Here is a 24,979-nt window from a genome sequence, read left to right as displayed (position 1 = left end):
GTTTGGCGATCCATCAACACGGAAAGACCAGCGACCATCCACATTGATATTACTGCTGGACGAGAGTTCTGGAGCACTGGCTGCTGGAATTGTGAAAGAATTGACAGAGTCCACTGTGTCATAACCAGCCTGTAAAAGTAAAAAAGAGTATTTAAAACTGCAACCAAATCCTATTCCAAATAAACCATCTCTTTCTTATCAGTAAGGTATGAATTTGACAATAAGTAATTTGTAGTCATTTATTTCTGCTGTTTGTAAAATGTGCTAGGATCTTCATTCCACTCACCAGCCAAATTTGTCCTGTTTCTGCAATATCACCATAGTTGATCAGGGTGAAAGAGCGTTCTCCATTGGAGGCTAAAACCACTTGGAAAGTAACCGACTTCAAAGATCAAACAAAAACAAACATTGAACAATTGAGAACATTCATATCTAAAAACACAAAGAGTGTATTCATCAAAAATCTGAGATTAGGTCTTACCCCTCCACCTGTGATGTACGGGACACTGTCCCAGGTAGCCACAAAGGCTGATGAAGCGGTAAAAGGCACGTTAGGAAAATATTGGTTAACAGCTTCAGTGACTTGTGCCAGTACAGCACTGCTTGTATCCTCTCTATAGGAGATTGTTCCACCATTTACATTGAAAAGGTCAGTCCACAGGGGAGCAATGATGTCTATTCCAGCGTTCAGATAAGGGACGTAGGCAGATAGTGATTGAGTAAACGTCAAGTGACCATTGTTGTTCACCTAAAATTCAGATCAAATTGCTGTAGAGTTATCTGCTACCAGTCAAAAGTATCATTCAGTTTACAAAGACGTTTAAAAACATCCAGTTGTACACTTAAACAAGAGAAAACTCTCTTGACTAAAGAGAATTTGAGTAAAAATATTGATGATGTACTAAATGGAAAAACATCTTCAACCAAGAAGAAAAAGTCCAATACTTACATAGATCTGATTGTATACGCGTCCAAAGTATTTGAAAGGCTGCTGCAAGTAAATGACTTCAGAGCTTCCATCATCCGAAATGGGGTTTACTATGTCTCCATCCCCAAACGGCAGGAAATTAGCTGGCAAAAGGAAAAGCATAATTGCCAGTGAATTGTTTAGTACTTCCAAAGAAATGTATAAGCTCAAAAATGCTACTGGGTAAAAGTTTGAGGATCATGTTGCAGACAAACAGGCAACTCTTTGGCTTACAGTATGCCGATCTATCAACACGGAAAGACCAGCGACCTTCCACATTGATATTACTGCTGGACGAGAGTTCTGGAGCACTGGCTGCTGGAATTGTGAAAGAATTGACAGAGTCCACTGTGTCATAACCAGCCTGTAAAAGTAAAAAAGAGTATTTAAAACTGCAACCAAATCCTATTCCAAATAAACCATCTCTTGCTTATCAGTAAGGTATGAATTTGAGCATAAGTAATTTCTAGTCATTTATTTCTGCTGTTTGTAAAATGTGCTAGGATCTTCATTCCACTCACCAGCCAAATTTGTCCTGTTTCTGCAATATCACCATAGTTGATCAGGGTGAAAGAGCGTTCTCCATTGGAGGCTAAAACCACTTGGAAAGTAACCGACTTCAAAGATCAAACAAAAACAAACATTGAACAATTGAGAACATTCATATCTAAAAACACAAAGAGTGTATTCATCAAAAATCTGAGATTAGGTCTTACCCCTCCACCTGTGATGTACGGGACACTGTCCCAGGTAGCCACAAAGGCTGATGAAGCGGTAAAAGGCACGTTAGGAAAATATTGGTTAACAGCTTCAGTGACTTGTGCCAGTACAGCACTGCTTGTATCCTCTCTATAGGAGATTGTTCCACCATTTACATTGAAAAGGTCAGTCCACAGGGGAGCAATGATGTCTATTCCAGCGTTCAGATAAGGGACGTAGGCAGATAGTGGTTGAGTAAACGTCAAGTGACCATTGTTGTTCACCTAAAATTCAGATCAAATTGCTGTAGAGTTATCTGCTACCAGTCAAAAGTATCATTCAGTTTACAAAGACGTTTAAAAACATCCAGTTGTACACTTAAACAAGAGAAAACTCTCTTGACTAAAGAGAATTTGAGTAAAAATATTGATGATGTACTAAATGGAAAAACATCTTCAACCAAGAAGAAAAAGTCCAATACTTACATAGATCTGATTGTATACGCGTCCAAAGTATTTGAAAGGCTGCTGCAAGTAAATGACTTCAGAGCTTCCATCATCCGAAATGGGGTTTACTATGTCTCCATCCCCAAACGGCAGGAAATTAGCTGGCAAAAGGAAAAGCATAATTGCCAGTGAATTGTTTAGTACTTCCAAAGAAATGTATAAGCTCAAAAATGCTACTGGGTAAAAGTTTGAGGATCATGTTGCAGACAAACAGGCAACTCTTTGGCTTACAGTATGCCGATCTATCAACACGGAAAGACCAGCGACCTTCCACATTGATATTACTGCTGGACGAGAGTTCTGGAGCACTGGCTGCTGGAATTGTGAAAGAATTGACAGAGTCCACTGTGTCATAACCAGCCTGTAAAAGTAAAAAAGAGTATTTAAAACTGCAACCAAATCCTATTCCAAATAAACCATCTCTTGCTTATCAGTAAGGTATGAATTTGAGCATAAGTAATTTCTAGTCATTTATTTCTGCTGTTTGTAAAATGTGCTAGGATCTTCATTCCACTCACCAGCCAAATTTGTCCTGTTTCTGCAATATCACCATAGTTGATCAGGGTGAAAGAGCGTTCTCCATTGGAGGCTAAAACCACTTGGAAAGTAACCGACTTCAAAGATCAAACAAAAACAAACATTGAACAATTGAGAACATTCATATCTAAAAACACAAAGAGTGTATTCATCAAAAATCTGAGATTAGGTCTTACCCCTCCACCTGTGATGTACGGGACACTGTCCCAGGTAGCCACAAAGGCCGATGAAGCGGTAAAAGGCACGTTAGGAAAATATTGGTTAACAGCTTCAGTGACTTGTGCCAGTACAGCACTGCTTGTATCCTCTCTATAGGAGATTGTTCCACCATTTACATTGAAAAGGTCAGTCCACAGGGGAGCAATGATGTCTATTCCAGCGTTCAGATAAGGAACGTAGGCAGATAGTGGTTGAGTAAACGTCAAGTGACCATTGTTGTTCACCTAAAATTCAGATCAAATTGCTGTAGAGTTATCTGCTACCAGTCAAAAGTATCATTCAGTTTACAAAGACGTTTAAAAACATCCAGTTGTACACTTAAACAAGAGAAAACTCTCTTGACTAAAGAGAATTTGAGTAAAAATATTGATGATGTACTAAATGGAAAAACATCTTCAACCAAAAAGAAAAGGTCCAATACTTACATAGATCTGATTGTATACGCGTCCAAAGTATTTGAAAGGCTGCTGCAAGTAAATGGCTTCAGAGCTTCCATCATCCGAAATGGGGTTTACTATGTCTCCATCCCCAAACGGCAGGAAATTAGCTGGCACTAGGTAAAGCATAAGCACCAGTGAATTGTTTAGTACTTCCAAAGGAATATAAGCTCAAAAATGGTACAGGATAAAATTTTTAGGATCATGTTGCAGACAAACAGGCAACTGTTTGGCTTACAGTTTGGCGATCCATCAACACGGAAAGACCAGCGACCATCCACATTGATATTACTGCTGGACGAGAGTTCTGGAGCACTGGCTGCTGGAATTGTGAAAGAATTGACAGAGTCCACTGTGTCATAACCAGCCTGTAAAAGTAAAAAAGAGTATTTAAAACTGCAACCAAATCCTATTCCAAATAAACCATCTCTTGCTTATCAGTAAGGTATGAATTTGAGCATAAGTAATTTCTAGTCATTTATTTCTGCTGTTTGTAAAATGTGCTAGGATCTTCATTCCACTCACCAGCCAAATTTGTCCTGTTTCTGCAATATCACCATAGTTGATCAGGGTGAAAGAGCGTTCTCCATTGGAGGCTAAAACCACTTGGAAAGTAACCGACTTCAAAGATCAAACAAAAACAAACATTGAACAATTGAGAACATTCATATCTAAAAACACAAAGAGTGTATTCATCAAAAATCTGAGATTAGGTCTTACCCCTCCACCAGTGATGTACGGGACACTGTCCCAGGTAGCCACAAAGGCTGATGAAGCGGTAAAAGGCACGTTAGGGAAATATTGGTGAACAGCTTCAGTGACTTGTGCTAGTACAGCACTGCTTGTATCCTCTCTATAGGAGATTGTTCCACCATTAACATTGAAAAGGTCAGTCCACAGGGGAGCAATGATGTCTATTCCAGCGTTCAGATAAGGGACGTAGGCAGATAGTGGTTGAGTAAACGTCAAGTGACCATTGTTGTTCACCTAAAATTCAGATCAAATTGCTGTAGAGTTATCTGCTACCAGTCAAAAGTATCATTCAGTTTACAAAGACGTTTAAAAACATCCAGTTGTACACTTAAACAAGAGAAAACTCTCTTGACTAAAGAGAATTTGAGTAAAAATATTGATGATGTACTAAATGGAAAAACATCTTCAACCAAGAAGAAAAAGTCCAATACTATGGAGCTCATAATATGACAAAACGATTTGAATTTGAATTGTTTAAATTTGAATTATTTGCAAGTGTAATCTAATGAAAAATTGAATTTTAGGTGGTAGTTTAAATAGTTCTGAATTTGATTTTTTTTAAACGAATATTGAACATTTGAAATTTAACAAATTGAAATGTTTTCATGGCTGAATTTTATAGACATGTATTTTCAAACAGCTAGTTTTTTTGTTCTGAATTCGTATATTGCAAATATTCAGTTTAAAAAAATACAGATTAAAGTTTTCAAGAGGAAGAAATTCGGAACTTCAAATCCAGTTTTCTAAAATTCAATGTCAAAAATTCAAGTTAAAAAATTCAGATCTTACAGAAAGTAGGTCACAGGTCATCCACAGGGAAGAGTAAAGGATCTCAGAAAAGTCGAACAGAGCATTTTAGCTGCACTGCAGTCATTTTCTGCCGCAAACGCGGTGGTGGTTCAAGAGAATCCGTGTATCTTTCATTCAGTCGTTTTTAATTTAATATTAAGAGTAGAAAAATGAGAAAACAGCTTGAGTATTAGATTTCTAATATTCTAGTAATAGTAATAGTCCGCTACAGCAGTTGCACGGAGCTTACAAAACTTAACGCGTGTATTGCAACTATAGGCTACATTTAATTTTCTCATAAAACAACTAGACTAACGAATGGCTCGGTACAACAGAAGAGCCCAGAAAGGGCTTTTTCTCTGTGTAGACCAGCAGTTGGTCTGAATTTGCTATAGGCTAATAACCTATTTTCTGGACTGTATAGGCTAAGTCACGTTTTATCATGTAACACGCTGTGATCTATTCCAAAGTGGCATATATAATGCATTTAACGTTAAATAATCTAAATGTTGACTTTCAAAAGTAGGTGGGCTAAGAAGGCTAATCTCTGTATTTTGGTTCATTTTTGGTGAGCGCCAGAAAGATCTTGAAGGAGACAGAGACGCGCTAAAGCAGCGCATCATGTTGTTTTATTTATTTTTCAATGACATGATATTTTGTAGTAATTTTGAATGTACACAAATAAAAATATACATTTTACTGTTTCAGATGATGTCATATTATCTGTATGACTAAATAACAGAGTATTAAGTTATTTCCCTACAGTGGAACAAATCCAAGTGATGGCGCCAGCGCATCGCGCTCTCACACAACATAGTATCAGTTCTGGCGTTGCTTCATATCGCAGACTGCTCATTATCAAAATGAAACACAGTCAACCAAACATATAAAAAGTTATTCTGCCTAATTTAATTGGTCTGTTGTACAATATAAAGGGCAAGCTGTGCCGCACACAGTCCTACTCCAAACATTTCCCTTGCTGTGAAGACGCTGATTTAGCCTATAGGCCTACGTGTATTTTGGGACTCGACTGAAGTTTGAAGCCTTCTTTATATTAATAGTTAGCATCCACATGTTACATTGCAATGAAAACTTTTGACTGAATGAGAGATGCGCGACCGTTTCGATTTAAATAAATTTGTTTAGGCTTGGCGTTTATAAAGGGCACAATATAGGCTATTTTTATAGTCTGTAGCCTATATATTATTTTATTATAGCCTAGCCTACATACTTATTTTTCATTCTTGTTGTTTTCTGCATTCATTTGTCATAAGGGAAAGTAAAATAGGCAACTCATGTAAATGTTGTATTTTATTTACAGGTCTTTTACACTATTGCTGAATAGGCTAATATTAAAATGATTTTTTTATGACGGTTTGACGCGCGCGCGTTTCTCTCTTAACATGATCCGGTGTGACTTGCACTCATGTGCATGCTACTTATTTTCTGGCAAATACGGTCAGTTACATTTTTTTGCTGTATTATTACAAAATGCATAGAGTGGAGACCATTTGGGCAAAAAAACAAACAAACAAACAAACATATTGTGTTCATTACCCCCACCCACATTTGGGCTTAATCACTGTTATTATTAGGAAATGTATTTAGGTGTAGACAAAATCAGTTATGTTTATTTATAAATATGAATGTACCTTGCATTTCCCGGACACTAGCCGTAAGTCTACTTCCTTGGCCTATTTTTTTAGCTGGCCAGTTCTCAAAATCTGTGTGGAAAAGCTGCGGAGCGAGGAGAGAACGCACTATGGCTTTGCTTTGTACGTTTTTTTTTTTTTGGGAAGTTTAGTTGCCAGAGAAAATAACACACAGTTTTGTTTAACATCAATTGATAGTCAATATTAATTAAATAAATAAATATAATGTCGGAGAATGCACAAAGCGCATCCTTTTGAGATGTAAATTATAATACATTTTAATAAAACACACAAGGCCTACATCATAAAAACTCAGAAGATTATGTATTTTAATATATTATATTATAATACAAATAAAAAGGCGTCATACTTCAGTCGAGTCCCAAAATACACGTATAGGCTAAATCAGCGTCTTTACAGCAAGGGAAATGTTTGTAATAACACGTAGGACTGTGTGCAGCACAGCTTGCCCTTTATTTTGTACAACAGACCAATTCAGTTAGGCAGAATAACTTTTTATATGTTTGGTTGACTGTGTTTCATTTTGATAATGAGCAGTCTGCGATATGAAGCAACGCCAGAACTGACTATGTTGTGTGAGAGCGCGATGCGCGAGCGCCATCACTTGGATTTGTTCCACTGCAGGGAAATAACTTAATACTCTGTTCTTTATAGACATACAGATAATATGACATCATCTGAAACAGTAAAATGTATATTTTTATTTGTGTACATTCAAAATTACTACAAAATATCATGTCATTGAAAAATAAATAAAACAACATGATGCGCTGCTTTAGCGCGTCTCGGTCTCTTTAGATCTTTCTGGAGCTCACCAAAAATGAACCAAAATACAGAGATTAGCCTTCTTAGCCCACCTACTTTTGAAAGTCAACATTTAGACTATTTAACGTTAAATGCATTATATATGCCACTTTGGAATAAATCACAACGTGTTTCATGATAAAACGTGACTTAGCCTATACAGTCCAGAAAATAGGTTATAGGTTAGCCTATAGCAAATTCAGACCAACTGCTGGTCTACACAGAGAAAAAGCCCTTTCTGGGCTCTTCTGTTGTAACGAGCCATTCGTTAGTCTAGTTGTTTTATGAGAAAATTAAATGTAGCCTATAGTTGCAATACACGCGTTAAGTTTTGTAAGCTCCGTGCAACTGCTGCAGCGGACTATTTCTATTACTAGAATATTAGAAGAAATCTAATACTCAAGCTGTTTTCTCATTTTTCTACTCTTAATATTAAATAAAAAACGACTTAATGAAAGATACACGGATTCTCTTGAACCACCACCGCGTTTGCGGCAGAAAACGACTGCAGTGCAGCTAAAATGCTCTGTTCGACTTTTCTGAGATCCTTTACTCTTCCCTGTGGATGACCTGTGACCTACTTTCTGTAAGATCTGAATTTTTGAACTTGAATTTTTGACACTGAATTTTAGAAAACTGAATTCGAAGTTCCGAATTTCTTCATCTTGAAAACTTGAATCTGTATTTTTTGTAACTGAATATTTGCAATATACGAATTCAGAACAAAAAAACTAGCTGTTTGAAAATACATGTCTATAAAATTCAGCCATAAAAACATTTCAATTTGTTAAATTTCAAATGTTCAATATTCGTTTAAAAAAAAATCAAATTCAGAACTATTTAAACTACCACCTAAAATTAAATTTTTCATTAGATTACACTTTTAAATGTCAAATTTAAACAATTCAAATTCAAATAGTTTTTTCATATTATGAGCTCCATACAATACTTACATAGATCTGATTGTATACGCGTCCAAAGTATTTGAAAGGCTGCTGCAAGTAAATGGCTTCAGAGCTTCCATCATCCGAAATGGGGTTTACTATGTCTCCATCCCCAAACGGCAGGAAATTAGCTGGCAAAACGAAAAGCAGAAGCGCCAGTGAATTGTTTAGTACTTCCAAAGAAATGTATAAGCTCAAAAATGCTACTGGGTAAAAGATTGAGGATCATGTTGCAGACAAACAGGCAACTCTTTGGCTTACAGTATGCCGATCTATCAACACGGAAAGACCAGCGACCTTCCACATTGATATTACTGCTGGACGAGAGTTCTGGAGCACTGGCTGCTGGAATTGTGAAAGAATTGACAGAGTCCACGGTGTCATAACCAGCCTGTAAAAGTAAAAAAGAGTATTTAAAACTGCAACCAAATCCTATTCCAAATAAACCATCTCTTATCAGTAAGGTATGAATTTGACCATAAGTAATTTCTAGTCATTTATTTCTGCTGTTTGTAAAACTAGTGCAAAATGCCCGTCTAAAATCAGTTTTTGTGTTTTTAGTAATTGTTGGTTTGGTGTGTTTGAGTGCTCATTGTAACAATTACACAGCAAAAGTTCAGTGACATTTTTATTTGTGCATGGTAAAAAGCACACAGTGCTCTCTACCATGAAAAACGCTATGCTTGAGCAAACAGTTTGTGAATAGGCTTCTACAAATGTTGCCTGTGAAAGAGACTGTGAACGTATTGAATAGGATATGTTTAGTTGGTGAATAGCATAGGCTACTATTATACAGAAGCAATAACGTTAAGCGCACCAGAATGAAATATAATATTCAGAAGTAAACAGCATAGCTGACTTACAGATTCAGTTAACATCCACAAATGAATAAGCGCGCCGATTCAGGGAGCAGTGCAAAGTGCCCGTGCAAAATCAGTTTTTGTGTGTGTTTTTAGTAATTGTTGGTTTGGTGTATTTGAGTGCTCATTGTTACAATTACACAGCAAAAGTTCAGTGACATTTTTATTTGTGGATGGTAGAAAGCAAATACTGATACTGACTTAATGACATACAATAAATGTGGAAAATTGAACTACACGATTCAGGGAGCAGGCTACACAATGCACTCAGAGAAAACGCTACTTAAGCTCCGCTGCTTTCTTCGACCCTCTTGGTCTCTGGTCCTGGGCTGTGCTCACTCAGTTTGCAGTGTGAGAGGTGGAGTGGCCAGCTGTGCCCACTCAGTGTCAGTGTGAGAGGGGGAGTGGCCAGCTGTGCTCACTCAGTGTGCAGTGTGAGAGGGGGAGTGGCCAGCTGTGCCCACTAAGTGTCAGTGTGAGAGGGGGAGTGGCCAGCTGTGCTCACTCAGTGTGCAGTGTGAGAGGGGGAGTGGCCAGCGGCTAGAGCAGCAAAATCCGGTGTGTGCTTCTTTTACCGATATATATTTAACGATATCTTTTGCATTTCTAATCCAAACAACGTCAAACTGCACTTACTCATGCCCGTAGCAAGACACCTGTCAAGTTTGAAATCCATCGGACTAATAGTTCGAGAGATATGCGAATAACACACACACACACACATACACACACACACACACACACACACACACACACACACACACACACACACACACACACACACACACACACACACACACACACACACACAGACAGAAAGACGTTCCCATAATTTATAGTTAGATATAATATACAGAAGTAAACAGCATACGTGACTTACAGATTCAGTTAACATCCACAAATGAATAAGGGCAATGATTCAGGGAGCAGGCAACACAGTGAACTCGACAATTCAGGGAGCAGGCTACACAGTGAACTCGATGATTCAGGGAGCAGGCTACACAGTGAACTCCGAAAAAATGCTACGCTTGAGCAAACAGTTTGTGAATAGGTTACTACAAATGATGACCATGAATAAAATGAAGAGTTTGGTTCCAAATCGCGTTAAACGCCATTTAAAAAAAAAAAAGTGTTCCCGCAAAAGTCAGTAGCCTATTATGTTGTATTGGTATTGAAAAGTCAATTTTAAATTTTACTTAAAATGCGATATTCGCCGTGTTATTCTGTCATGTTTTCTCCCTTTCTTTCCAAACAGCGACAAACGCCAGTCTCCTTTCTCTGCAGAATGTGATAAATCCGCTCAACCAATCACAGCGCACCATTCCACGCATTGTAAACAGTAACGGCGGCGCTTTGAATACAGCTGGCATCCTAGTTTTCCTTATCTACTTTGTACTTTTTGATCAAAAAACAAACAAAAATATTAATACATTTGACGGCATTGATGAACCTGTGGTGGTTTCTGCGGTAGGGAAAAAACGTACGCCATCGAAATCTAATCATTTACGTGAGGAGATTAAGAAGATGAAGCAAAAAAATTTATAATAATACATTTGAAGGCATTGATGAACCTGTGGTGGTTTCTGCGGTAGGGAAGAAACATACGCCGGCGAAATCTAATCATTTACGTGAGGAGATTAAGATGAGGCACGCAGGAGGAGGAAAAATGCCGGCTGTTGCTTGTTCTCACACGACAGCATCAAACTTCTGTCATGCTGACACGTTGACCCCATGGGATCTTTTAAAAAGCTTTCAATTCTTTTACTCAAAGTCAACGAAAACCGAGCAGGACCAAGCCATTTTACAGCTGATCACCGTCAAAAAAGTTCAGGAGCAGGGTTCGTACGTTTTGAAAAAACCTGGAAAAGTTATGGAATTTGAAAAATGCAAATTCCAGGCCTGGAAAGGTTTTGAAAAAAATTAAAAGACCCAGAAAGTTTTGGAAAAGTCATGGAATTTTTTTTTAACACAGCATAATATGTGATTAATACCAAAACTGTTTAATAAAAAAAAATATTTCGCGTTGTCTTAACGTCCTTATATTCGGGCGGCATAACGTTCAGTTCACTTCCGATTCACTCACTTGTTGCGATGTTGCCTGAGGCGAAGTCGGTGCTGACAGAAATTTAATTGAAATGCCAGGAAAGTGGCACGAGCATGCTAAAGTTTTGCAAGCACCGGTGGGTCGAGAATGTTAACGTAGCGGAAAGAGGATACGCAGCATAAAAGCCTACGTATGTCTCCAGCACGCGAGAGGGAGAAGAAAACGAGTAAATGTCAGTTCAATTGTAAGTTCATTCTTCATGTGCCTAGCAGAGCCGGCTCTCCCTATAAGCGAACTAAGCGGCTGCTTAGGGCCCCGCCGCCACTAGGGGGCCCCCTAACTACATGGTACTCGCCGGTGTCGCCGCATTTTAACAGTCAACCAACCGTGTAAAATCGTTGTCTTCCCTGGACTTGGAAATTTGACCGCAAAAATTAAACGAGTCTATCCAACGGGTGCAGAAAAAAGGAGAAAAAAAATCACATTATAGTAGAGCTACTACTCTAACGAAATCCAAATTTTAAGCAGTTTTTACTGTAGAATTCTTTTTGTATTAATTTTTGAACTTGGCACATTACACAATGCACAAAGAGCGGCCTATTGCGTTTTCTGTACAATTCGCGGCGCTGTTTCTTGGCAACCAGAGGGTGCGTTAAAGTGGACATTATCCCATTAAAGTAGAGGTAGCCTACTCAAACGAAATCCACATTTTAAGCAGTTTTTACTGTAGAATTATTTTTGTATGAACTACATGTAACGTGCAACAATGACTGTAAAATGTAAAAAGTGTTACCTAGAGCTTTTATTAGATTTATGTGTATATTTTATTACTAAACATTTTATATACACATTTGGCTAATGATTGTTCGCTGAAGTAGTGTTTTTGTAGTTGGAATATATAAAAAATAAATACCAACTCAAACTAAAATCTTTTGCAGAATTTTTTATCTCTTTGATAGATCAATATAGAAGAATATGTTTAAATCACTTTAGAAGGAAGCAAAGAAATTACTGGTCCAACTTCTCCCTCTTTTTAAAGTATGGAACAGGGAAAAGAAGTTCAAAGATAGAGACTCCAGCATCACCTGTAGTAGGCCTATTCAACAACTTTATTGAAGATTTTTAATACTAAAGGTTTTAAGCTGTCTAGTGGACAAAAAACAGTTAGTGCTGTTTTAAAATTTACAAAGCATTCAGACAGTAATAAAGTAGATGTAGAAATTTGGCAAATCTGTAATCTTTACTTTTACTGTTTCAGTGAGTGTACTTTAATAAGCAGTAAAATAATTGTGGGAAATCATGTTAAAAGAGGTACAGATGAAATGTGTAAGGGTTAGATTGTATACAGTTGCTGGTTTGCGGTGGCAATACTCCATTATTCACTGCAAGGCAGGGCCCCAAAATTATCCTGCTTAGGGCCCCCAGATTTACAGAGCCGGCCCTGGTGCCTAGGTGTGTGCGATATTGTCTATGAACTATGATATTGTAATCATTGTTTTAACTATGTACGAGGCACTGCGAGTGCGAGCTGACATCGCGTTTGTCTCTCATGCTTGCTTTCACTGCGTGATGTGTCAGTGCAGTTATAGATGTGCCCAAATGAGTTTTTGTCTTATATTTATATCATATTATGTTGTTATATTAGAATATCACATGAGCAAGAGTGCCGTTTTCCTGTGCATAATTGCAAATGTGCTATTTATGTTATACAACAGTTAAATTAACAATAAAGTTAACATTGTGAGTTACTTTTTGGACACAATATTGTCAATTTTCACTTTATATCGCCGACGAGAATTTCATAATGAAGCCGTGGTCCAACAGACATCGATGATTTTTTTAAATTTATTTAATGAAATCCGCGTTTTGAACGAATCATTTTAACGATTCAATGAACAATCACTTGTTTTTGTGAATGAATCAGCCGTTTGAACAAATCGGTTGAATAAATGACTCCAACAACTCGCTTATTAAGACAGTGACTTGCCGCCACCTACTGGTGGTTTTAGTTTCATATTTAAAGTATCCTTTAATACTGAGGACACTGTACATGTATTTTATCCTGTCCTTCAAAGATCTTGCACTTTATTTTGGATTGTACCACATAAATTGTCATCCATTTTATTGTTAAACCTCTGAGGGTAAACTTTAACACATATTTTTATTCTTATAATGTCGACTGACATTTTCAGGAATACATACAGAAGTCATGGAAATGTGCCGAAAAGTCATGGAAAAGTTATGGAAAAGTCATGGAAAAGTATTGGTTAAAATGTGTATGAACCCTGCAGGAGGTATTTCTTAGTGATGGCTGATTGAATGTATTTTAGACCAGTGCCTGTATAGTCTATAAGATTAGTATTGACTGAGTTCAGAGGCTGTCATATGTGGATCAACTTACTTTGTTGTGTATTTTCAACAGTTTCAATATGAAAAATAACTTTTATATTGATTCAATGGATTAATTGCATTTTGGGGGAAAAAAGTGTCATGAATTTATTGCATTTTTGTGGAAAAAAAAATCCGTTTTTATAATAAATCTTTGGAAATCAAAATCTGGATTTGAATTTTTTATGTTATAACCTAAAGATGCTGGGCCCTATCTTGCACCCAGCGCAAGTGACTTTGAACACCGACGCATGTATCATTCCTATTTTGCACCCGCGCAAAGCGCGCTTTTCCCTCCACAGAAGCACGTCGGTAAGTTAGGAAATACACTTGCGCTCCCAGGGGGCGGTTCAGCGCAAAGAGGAGGCGTGTTCCGGCGCAAACGTTCCTTCATGCTATTTTGCAGGTTTAGAAAACAATTGCGCCACTAACCAGGAAAAAATAGTTTAAAGTCAGTGGCGCGTTGCGCATGTTATTCAAATGCTATTTTAAGGGCGCATGCTTGGCCATAATCAATGTAGCGTGTGACCAACGCGCATACACTTTGATTCTCTCATCTACACAGAAGCAGCAGTTTTCATTTTTGCAAATCATACATTATTACGATAGATAGATAGATAGATAGACAATTTATTATAAAAGCATACATCTAGCTTACACATTTACCCAAATTATCATACGCCTGTTTAACCAAAGTTAATTTGGGTGGGTTTCTCCATTTCAATGTAACTTCTCTCTTTTACGGCCGTGACGAGAGCGTTGCTCTCCTTGGCTGTGAACCGCTCCTGGCGCGCGCCTGGCAAATCCCCGCTATGGAAAAAGCGCCTCTGCTCTTAAAGGGAATGTGAGATGACGCTCTGATTGGTTTATTTCACGTTACGCCCAAACCACACCTATGAATAATGAAGCTACTTCAGACCAACCCATTTTAGATTTGCGCCTGGCGCAAGAGTCATTTATCCCGCCGGGAAAATAGCAACAGCGCCGAGACCCGCCCACAAAGTTACTTGCGCTTTGCGCTTGACACTTGCGTTTCAGATCGTTAAAATAGGGCCCGCTATGTGAAAGTTTGAAACAGAAAACAGTGGTTTTCATCTTGCCACTTTCTTGGTAAAGAAAACACATTTTTACTCGAATTAATCAAAATGGATTCATCGCGTTTTGGAACCAAACTCTTCAAATATAATATTCAGAAGTAAACAGTGTAGCTGACAGAGTGTATGGCTGTTTCTCAAAACCAAGAATGCAAAGAACGGACTTGTGTTCTTGGGGAGAACGCTCTTGCTAGTTGTTCTTGGAAGAATGCACTCACAAGATGACGAGCACACAGAACGCTGCTGACAGTTTGAGACGATGTGTTCTTGCTGGTATTGCGCAATAATACCCCCGCACAGATGCCATCTGCAGTACCCAAACATAACGCGATTTAAATAGCGGTTTAAACGGGTTCAATAACGGGTTTAATAACAGGTTTAAATAACCCAAACATAACTCCTTCCTCGAATGCCGAAATGAATGCTGGGATATTTCTGCCGTCAAGTTCACACAAGTTACCAACCGCTGCATCCTCTGTAAAATGGGCATGTCAAGAACACTTCCGGGATTTTTAACGTTCTTGCCAAAATGCAAACTTGTGTATTGGGACAGTACTTGGGCAGCAAATGATGACATTTCACAAGAACACAAGTACAGACAAGAACGCATATTGAGAAACGGCCTTTATGTCAGAATGTTTATTTTTAAACCACAACCTTCTAAGGGCTTCTTTGACCGATACAACCCTCTAATGTCAGAATGTTTATTTTTAAACCACAACCTTCTAAGTGCTTCTTTTACCGATATATTTACCGATATCTTTTGCATTTCTAATCCAAACAACGTCAAACTTGGCACTGCACTTACTCGTGCCTGTAGCGAGACACCTGTCAAGTTTGAAATCCATCGGACTAACGGTTCGAGAGATATGTGAATAACAGACATACTGACTGACTGACAGACAGACAGACAGACAGACAGACGTTTCTGTAATTTATAGATAGATGTGCTAGTATCTTCATTCCACTCACCAGCCAAACTTGTCCTGTTTCTGCAATATCACCATAGTTGATCAGGGTGAAAGAGCGTTCTCCATTGGAGGCTAAAACCACTTGGAAAGTAGCCGACTTTCAAAAATCAAACAAAAAACAAACATTGAACAATTGAGAACATTCATAACCAAAAAAAACACACATAGAGAATTCATCAAAAATCTGAGATTAGGTCTTACCCCTCCACCAGTGATGTACGGGACACTGTCCCAGGTAGCCACAAAGGCTGATGAAGCGGTAAAAGCCACGTTAGGGAAATATTGGTGAACAGCTTCAGTGACTTGTGCCAGTACAGCACTGCTTGTATCCTCTCTATAGGAGATTGTTCCACCATTTACATTGAAAAGGTCAGTCCACAGGGGAGCAATGATGTCTATTCCAGCGTTCAGATAAGGGACGTAGGCAGATAGTGGTTGAGTAAACGTCAAGTGACCATTGTTGTTCACCTAAAATTCAGATCAAATTGCTGTAGAGTTATCTGCTACCAGTCAAAAGTATCATTCAGTTTACAAAGACTTTAAAAACATCCAGTTGTACACTTAAACAAGAGAAAACTCTCTTGACTAAAGAGAATTTGAGTAAAAATATTGATGATGTACTAAATGGAAAAACATCTTCAACCAAGAAGAAAAAGTCCAATACTTACATAGATCTGATTGTATACGCGTCCAAAGTATTTGAAAGGCTGCTGCAAGTAAATGACTTCAGAGCTTCCATCATCCGAAATGGGGTTTACTATGTCTCCATCCCCAAACGGCAGGAAATTAGCTGGCACTAGGTAAAGCATAAGCACCAGTGAATTGTTTGACTCTTTTACAGGAACATAAGCTTGCAAATAGTACTCCTCTTTTTTAACATTCAGATCATCAGCTCTTGGAAATATCTCCATGAACTGAAATCAGTGAGTCAAATAAGAGAGATAAAATGTACATAGCAGTGGGTTAAATTTGCATAAAGCGCAGGAATTGAAGATTAGATTTATACTCGTTTTGCGGAGACACTGTTCCATTTACAGTGAGCAACATAACTGTTTTAACAAAACGGATAGCTATCTTATCATTTGAATGACCAGGTGTAAACAGGGCCATTGGAAATCTGTCATTCAAAGTCTAATTTAAACAAACTAACTAAAGGATTTTGACAAATTTTATGAAAAATTGCTTCATAAATAGGCCTATTTAAGGTTCTGCCCTATTTCTATGTTAGCCATTATGAATATTTGAAAATGTGTATTTATACATATTGGGGTGGGGTTATGGCACAGTGATAAACTCAGAAACTTAAAAATGGCACAAATATTTGATCCAAATTACAGCAAAAACTGTGATATTGTGAAATATTTGTACAATTTAAAATAAATGTTTTCTCTTTAAATATATTTTAAAATGCAATTTATTCCTGTGATCAAAGCTGAATTTTCAGCATCATTACTCAAGTCTACAGTGTCACATGATCCTTCAGAAATCATTCTAATATGATTTGCTGCTCAAGAAACATTTCTGATTATAAAAATTCAGGATTCTTTGATGTACTTAAAGTTCAAAAGAACAACATTTATCTGAAATAGAAATATTTTGTAACATTATAAATGTCTTCTTTACTGTCACGTCTGAGCAATATAAGGCATCCTCATTGAATAAAAGTATTAATTTCTTCTTTTTTTTCCGAGATCCGACAATCTCGACACCTCATCAACATGAAGATTGGATAGAAATGGAAGGCTTATGAGTGAGCACCGTTGATGACCCATCAGGAAGGGTTCATCGAGTATACTTGAAGCAACTTGCTCTCTGCCGATCAGTCAAGACTGAGTCAGGGACTCAACCAGCTCCTCCTATGCGAGGGCAAACGGAGGTGGCGGACTCACTGACAATGTCTGGCTCAATTCCTGTGGCATCTAGTTCTTCAGAACTATATGCCAGTAACATGCCCTGGCCAGATCGGAAGAGGCCGCAGAACGGGCTTCCAGTACTGGCACGACAGCACTGAAGCTAGTGGGTGAAGCCCGAAAAAGGCATGTCGTCTCAAACTCCTCTGCTAGCTCCATCTGTGACCACCACGAAAGGTGCCAGGCAGGGGTCGATCTTCATCACTGTGAAGCAATCACAGTTCACTCCTACTGTTTGCCATAGTATTTTTTGATTTCGAAAGACACTTTCACACAAATATGACAAAGTGACTTCCTGAAGTCAAAAAATCTGATGACGTTTAATGCAGGTGCCCTTTAATAGACATGCTAGTGTGTCAGTGACGTCATGTGACTGCCCTAGCTGCTTCATGTGAAGTGTCATAGTGTCAGCAACTGACACAGTGTTGTGTTTCCGCCTCTAATAAACTAAATTCAGTCACACTTTATATCATGTCCTTAACTGCAATGTACTTAAATAAAAATGAAGTTGTGGTGTCTGTCAGGAGTTAAGTAATGAAGCATACGAGAAAGGATTAGCGAACTTCATCCATCTTGTTTACTCATCACTTCCGTTCTCACACACATAACTTCATTACACTTCAAAATAGTAGTCAGCAATACAATTCTACCCATGAACACAACATACTGTAAGTACAATGTACTTATTGTGTTCATGTTGTATTGCAAAACAGGGTATCACTTTAGGGTTAGTATCTTGGTATAACCTATTTATTGTAATTACTATAACAAGTACATGGTATGTACATGGGGAACAGGACTGTAAAATGATGGGTAGCACTTTATTTTACTGCCCTGTTCCCCATGTTCCCCATGTACACACTATGTATTTGTTACAGTAAGCAATAACTAGGTACTAACCCTGAACCTACCCCTAAATCTAACCTTAACCCATGTAGTTACCTTATATTACCCAGTACTTTCTTAGGTAAGTACACTGTAAGTACACACACTGTAAAATAAAGTGCAACTCAAAACAGAGCTAATGGGTGCCCTTAACTTGGGATAAGGGTAATGTTAGGGACAGGTTTAGTGGTACAGTTAGGTTTAAAAGGTTGGCTTAAGGTGTAAGGGAAGCCTCTACAGTGTAATTATATATGTAATTCCAGAAATTAATTACAGCTCTAATTGCATGCAGGATAAAAAAAAAAAAAATTAATGTAAGTACAATGTAAAAACATGTATGTACACAATAAGTGCATTGTATCAAATGATTCATTTAATTATTAGTACATAGTAGTTAAAGACACCTAATATTAAAGTGTGTCAATATAATATAAATGGTCAATATAAAAAGAGATAGAACGTCTCCTTCCTTCGATAGGGCACGCCTTCCCAGTGTTATCCAAGTCAACTGAATGGGTTTTTTGGAACAGCAGTGACTTCCTGATCTAAAGCCCTGTCCTTTTCCGCCCCAAAATGTGGCGTTTTAGTAGGGATCCCAATCAGTCGACACGTCGACTACATTGAACGTGCCCGACTGAAAGGGAACTTCTTGGTTACATATGTAACCCTCGTTCCCTGAAGGAGGGAACAGAGACGTAGTCCCCCAGTCACTATTGCTGTACCACCGCTGGCTCGGCTCCTCAGCGAAAAACAAGTGGTGCGTGCATCCGCTACCGTATTTATGCCCGTGCTGCGGGGCGGAGCGTGAGATGCAAATCTCGCACGCCAATGTGCATTGGCTCGTTTTTACAATACTCGAAGATGACAGGCTCCCTAACGTGATCCCAATCAGTCAACACGTCGACTATGTCGAACAACTATGTCGAACGTGCCAGACTGAAAGGGGACTGCAATTATGAGTGGGGTGGCCAAAGTTGTGGCCAAGCTTCAGTCAACGATGGCCACAGCCACCCCTTAACTTTTCCCCTTTGACGCATCGTCTCTTTTATTCCTCTCTTGCATGGCAATGAAATGAATAGGTCTCTGTGAACCCTAAATTCTCAAGGAAATTATTTTGTAGAGACAAGATCTCTCAGATCTCTTTTCAATGTTAACTCTATACAGTAGATGCCTCCCGACTCTCATACTAATGCACTATTCTATGATGTTTTGTAGTATAAATAGTGCGAGTAGAGTGTTCACAGTAAAAATTCCAAATAGAAAAACTACACTTTAAATGTGAGGATGATGCTCTTAATTAACTGAAAAACGAAGTGTGGAATATTGGACACTTCATGCACTCAACTGCTGCAGCTTTAATTACGTAGTGGACTGATTTGATGCCATATTTGTATGGAGGAAGAAGAAGAAAAGGAGGAAGAAGAAGAAGAAGAAGTGATCATTTTCTTTACAAGTACCACTAATTATTATATTGTCATTACCTTGTGCCTTAGTCACTTCACCTGCAGGAGAGCAGACAATTTTGTTACAGAACATTCTTATTAAAAGTACATAATGAATTTTAATTTTTTTTTACAATTCAATTTTAAAATCAAAGATTGATTTTTTTTTTTTTTTACATTTTATTTCTAACATTTATAAAAGTAATATTTCTGACTTACTGGAAAGAAGAAACAGCAGTGTTACAACATATAATGGGACGGGTTTCCCCATCCTTTTTGTTGTAGGTCACAAAGTGTTCTTTAAAGTAAAAAAAAAAAAAAAGAAAAAAGATAAATAAAGATTCTTAAACATTGCTAACAACTGTAACACCAATATCACTATCTTTTGAGATAACTTGTAAGACATCATTAATATTGATTAAGCAGAAGGTATTGGCTCTGATTTGTGATGAGGAAATGAATCTTACCAAAATGTCCAACAAAAAACCTGATGCTTCTCTCCTGCAGTTTTTGGAACAAATGATATCCACAGTTATTGTCAGTATTTATACTGTACTATACTGTACTGCATGGGGGAGCAGGGAGGGGGTTGACATAACTTTCACATATGTAATGATTTCAATAGAAGGAAATTTGTTGCTGGTATTTCAACAACTTTGGCATTTAAGAGATGACAGAAACCTGTCCTACTTGCCCTTCTGCTTCCTTTACCTTTGTCACACAGTACTGGTGTTTGTTCAGTCTGGTCGATGCATAATTCATAACTTAACACATAAACCAAAAACTTTTAAATACTTGTTTTTTTTTTTTGGGTGTGCAAAAACTCTACATTCCTGCTGAAACTAAATACTTACATTTTTAGTCATGTGCATTTTTAAGTTGAGAAATCATTGCAGGAAAGTTGATCACGAGAAGCAGAGTTCAAATTACTAAGATTATATACAGTATTTTGTGTCTGTCTTAATGAGGTAAATGTAAAATCATGTTCTTTAACTAATAAAGTCAATTCAAATGTGAAATGTTATTTGCCCTTGTAAAACTATTCACCCAATAATGATATGTCTCTTGAGTCACCACAATTGATTTAACCCAAAACAACAAGTTTAAATAACTTTTAAAGAAGGACTTGATTAAAACACAATTGGTAATCAGGCATTAAGCAGTTATGTTCAAGTGTCAGAGAATAAATTTAAAAAAAGAACCAATGTTTCAGAATTTAAACAAATTCACATTTCAGGATATTGGTTTCAGAGCTAAGTGGTTAGGACATTGAGGAAATTGCAGGTAAACAGGTGCATCATACTTTAGGAAATTCTATTTGATTCTATTGAAGTCATTTTTTTCCACTTTTGAATACTTAAGTACAATTAAATGTTACATTTTACTTTCACATGTGTCTGTTTTTGGTTAGCTGTTTAGACTTTTAATTACCGTAAAACTTCAAATAATAGCCGAGTCCCAAATAGACGCCTGTCTCTTTTACACACCTGGTGTGGCTACAGGTTTGGATAAATAAAGGCCGGTCTCAAATAGAGGCCCAGTCTGTTTTTTAGTTTCGGGTTGTATTTAATCTTCTAAAACCCATCAGATCATCTGTTTAGGCCAGTTCTATGGAGCAGATTGCGCACGCAAGAGAGCCCTGCGCATCTGGACGGGAGCTGTTAGCGCAAGCAAGGCAGACAGAGTTAGCGGAGGCCGGAGAGGGAAAAGTGGAGGAGAGCAATGAGGAGGAATTCGCCAATTAACTTGTAGTTGAGGATCGCGGTGATGATGATAGTGATGAATAGGGTCCTTTTGTATCACATGATTGCAGTTGTTTTACAGGATAGCCTTCATTCTTTCTTGTTGATGTGTTTCGGGCAACTAGTTCACAGGCTCGATGGATATTACCGGTAACTTGTATTGTTCAGCCCATGGCTGTCACATCGTTTTGTTTTTTTATGCTGCCAATAATCTAAAGGCGGTCGCACACCGTACGAGAAGCGCAGCGCCGCGTCGAGTCTATGACAACTCGAGGTATCGCACACCGGACGCGCACTTTGTCAGTTTATGGCCAGCAATATTGTTATGTTTAAGGATATTATGGAATTAAGATCATGTCTGTGCTATGTTATGATTGTACTGTACAATTAAATACAATCGTTGCTTAGTCTGCAGTCTGAATTCACTTTACCTCAGAGCGTCCGTTAACTGAATGAATTGAGAATATCACCTGAAAATCCGATAACATCAGCAATTTTCACTCAAGCAGCTTATTTCTGTAAATGAGTGTAAAACTGAATGTATATTGGAGCACAGGGTGAAGTCAGTAGATACATTAACGACGATTTGAGACAATGTACACTCATAGAGAATAATGTGTTCGAATTGTAAAGACGTGGCTCTGCGCTTCTCGTCTGGTGTGTGACAGCGACCCCCTTTAGACATATGGAAATATAGTAGGCTAATTCTTACAATAACTGATTTGATCGGCGAGATGATTCCATGTTTCCTCACTTTGAGATGATTCCAGTGTCTACGGTGATCTAGTGTCTACCGAGTCTGCATCTATGTTCCATGTATCTGTGAGTCTTCATTCAAGTTCAGTGCATCTACGTGACTACATCTAAGTTTCAAGTTGCTGGTATTGTTGCTGGTATTTCAACAACTTTGGCATTTAAGAGATGACAGAAACCTGTCCTACTTGCCCTTTTGCTTCCTTTACCTTTGTCACACAGTACTGGTGTTTGTTCAGTCTGGTCGATGCATAATTCATAACTTAACACATAAACCAAAAACTTTTAAATACTTCTTTTTTTTTTTTTTTGGTGTGCAAAAACTCTACATTCCTGCTGAAACTAAATACTTACATTTTTAGTCATGTGCATTTTTAAGTTGAGAAATCATTGCAGGAAATTTGATCACGAGAAGCAGAGTTCAGAATCTACCAAATTTCTAAGAGTATTTACAGTACTTTGTGTCTGTCTTAATGAGGTAAATGTAAAATCATGTTCTTTAACTAATAAAGTCAATTCAAATGTGAAATGTTATTTGCCCTTGTAAAACTATTCACCCAATAATGATATGTCTCTTGAGTCACCACAATTGATTTAACCCAAAACAACAAGTTTAAATAACTTTTAAAGAAGGACTTGATTAAAACACAATTGGTAATCAGGCATTAAGCAGTTATGTTCAAGCGTCAGAGAATAAATAAAATAAAAAGAACCAATGTTTCAGAATTTAAACAAATTCACATTTCAGGATATTGGTTTCAGAGCTAAGTGGTTAGGACATTGAGGAAATTGCAGGTAAACAGGTGCATCATACTTCAGGAAATTCTATTTGATTCTATTGAAGTAATTTTTTTCCACTTTTGAATACTTAAGTACAATTAAATGTTACATTTTACTTTCACATGTGTCTGTTTTTGGTTAGCTGTTTAGAGTTTTAATTACCGTAAAACTTCAAATAATAGCCGAGTCCCAAATAGACGCCTGTCTCTTTTACACACCTGGTGTGGCTACAGGTTTGGATAAATAAAGGCCGGTCTCAAATAGAGGCCCGGTCTGTTTTTTAGTTTCAGATTGTATTTAATCTTCTAAAACCCATCAGATCGTCTGTTTAGGCCAGTTCTATGGAGCAGATTGCGCACGCAAGAGAGCCCTGCGCATCTGGACGGGAGCTGTTAGCACAAGCAAGGCAGACAGAGTTAGCGGAGGCCGGAGAGGGAAAAGTGGAGGAGAGTAATGAGGAGGAGGAATTCGCCAATTAAAGGTGCTCTAAGTAACTTTTTTACCTTAACCGAACAGCTTCGGAGTCATTGGAATGGTTATATTACTTATTTCGGGTTGAATGGTGGTCGTTTCGCACCCCCCTGGTGCCCGTGACCGGAAAATCCGCACTTGCAACTTTGAGCCGGTGGGCCGCCGGCCGCCGCGTCAGGAAGTATCGCGTGATATCAGGTGGTCTCGCGATGTAAACAATTGCTTTACGGTCAAAAGAAATCTGCTAAAATGCTGTCATTATTGCGCTCCCTCACGCTGTTCGAACCCGAATGAAGAAGACGTTTTAAAGAATGTCCCATCTGCTTTGATGTCGTTGATCTACTAGCCTCTGGTGTCTGAGAATCGCCAACGAGTTTTTACAACAGTGTTGTCAAATATCTATTCCGAAGCTGTGGGGGGAGCTCTAGAGAGAAACCTGCGAGCAAAAAGCGAGAATACAGCGAAGAAATCCCGAAACTACTGAGCCCTGCTTTAACTTGTAGTTGAGGATCGCGGTGATGATGATAGTGATGAATAGGGTCCTTTTGTATCACATGATTGCAGTTGTTTTACAGGATAGCCTTCATTCTTTCTTGTTGATGTGTTTCGGGCAACTAGTTCATAGGCTCGATGGATATTACCGGTAACTTGTATTGTTCAGCCCATGGCTGTCACATCGTTTTGTTTTTTTATGCTGCCAATAATCTAAAGGCGGTCGCACACCGTACGAGAAGCGCAGCGCCGCGTCGAGTCTATGACAACTCGAGGAATCGCACACCGGACGCGCACTTTGTCAGTTTATGGCCAGCAATATTGTTATGTTTAAGGATATTATGGAATTAAGATCATGTCTGTACTATGTTATGATTGTACTGTACAATTAAATACAATCGTTGCTTAGTCTGCAGTCTGAATTCACTTTACCTCAGAGCGTCCGTTAACTGAATGAATTGAGAATATCACCTGAAAATCCAATAACATCAGCAATTTTCATTCAAGCAGCTGATTTCTGTAAATGAGTGTAAAACTGAATGTATATTGGAGCACAGGGTGAAGTCAGTAGATACATTAACGACGATTTGAGACAATGTACACTCATAGAGAATAATGTGTTCCAATTGTAAAGACGTGGCTCTGCGCTTCTCGTCTGGTGTGTGACAGCGACCCCCTTTAGACATATTATGGAAATATAGTAGGCTAATTCTTACAATAACTGATTTGTTAAACACAAACACAGATTTGGAAACCTCCTACTGTCATGCTTTCCGTCTATCAGCCTATGCTATTTGGATCTTTATCTCTAGGCCTACA

At 38.1% G+C, this 24,979-nt stretch overlaps 2 long non-coding RNA genes across 2 annotated transcripts in view; one reads left to right on the top strand and one right to left on the bottom strand.

Moving 5' to 3' along the window:
* LOC309497719 overlaps nt 1-24,979 on the top strand; it is a 209,512-nt gene that overhangs the window by 125,551 nt on the left and 58,982 nt on the right. The window lies entirely within an intron of this gene.
* On the bottom strand, nt 16,356-20,443 carry LOC309497701. Its single transcript, XR_014205660.1, has 4 exons — nt 20,390-20,443; nt 20,142-20,220; nt 19,962-19,982; nt 16,356-16,481 (listed from the first exon to the last, which is right to left on the bottom strand). It is a non-coding gene; the product is annotated as an uncharacterized lncRNA (long non-coding RNA).

Source organism: Leuciscus leuciscus (assembly GCF_965113295.1).
Source record: "Leuciscus leuciscus genome assembly, chromosome: 4".
Taxonomy (NCBI): Eukaryota; Metazoa; Chordata; class Actinopteri; order Cypriniformes; family Leuciscidae; genus Leuciscus; species Leuciscus leuciscus.
This window is presented reverse-complemented; position numbering and strand designations above follow the sequence as displayed.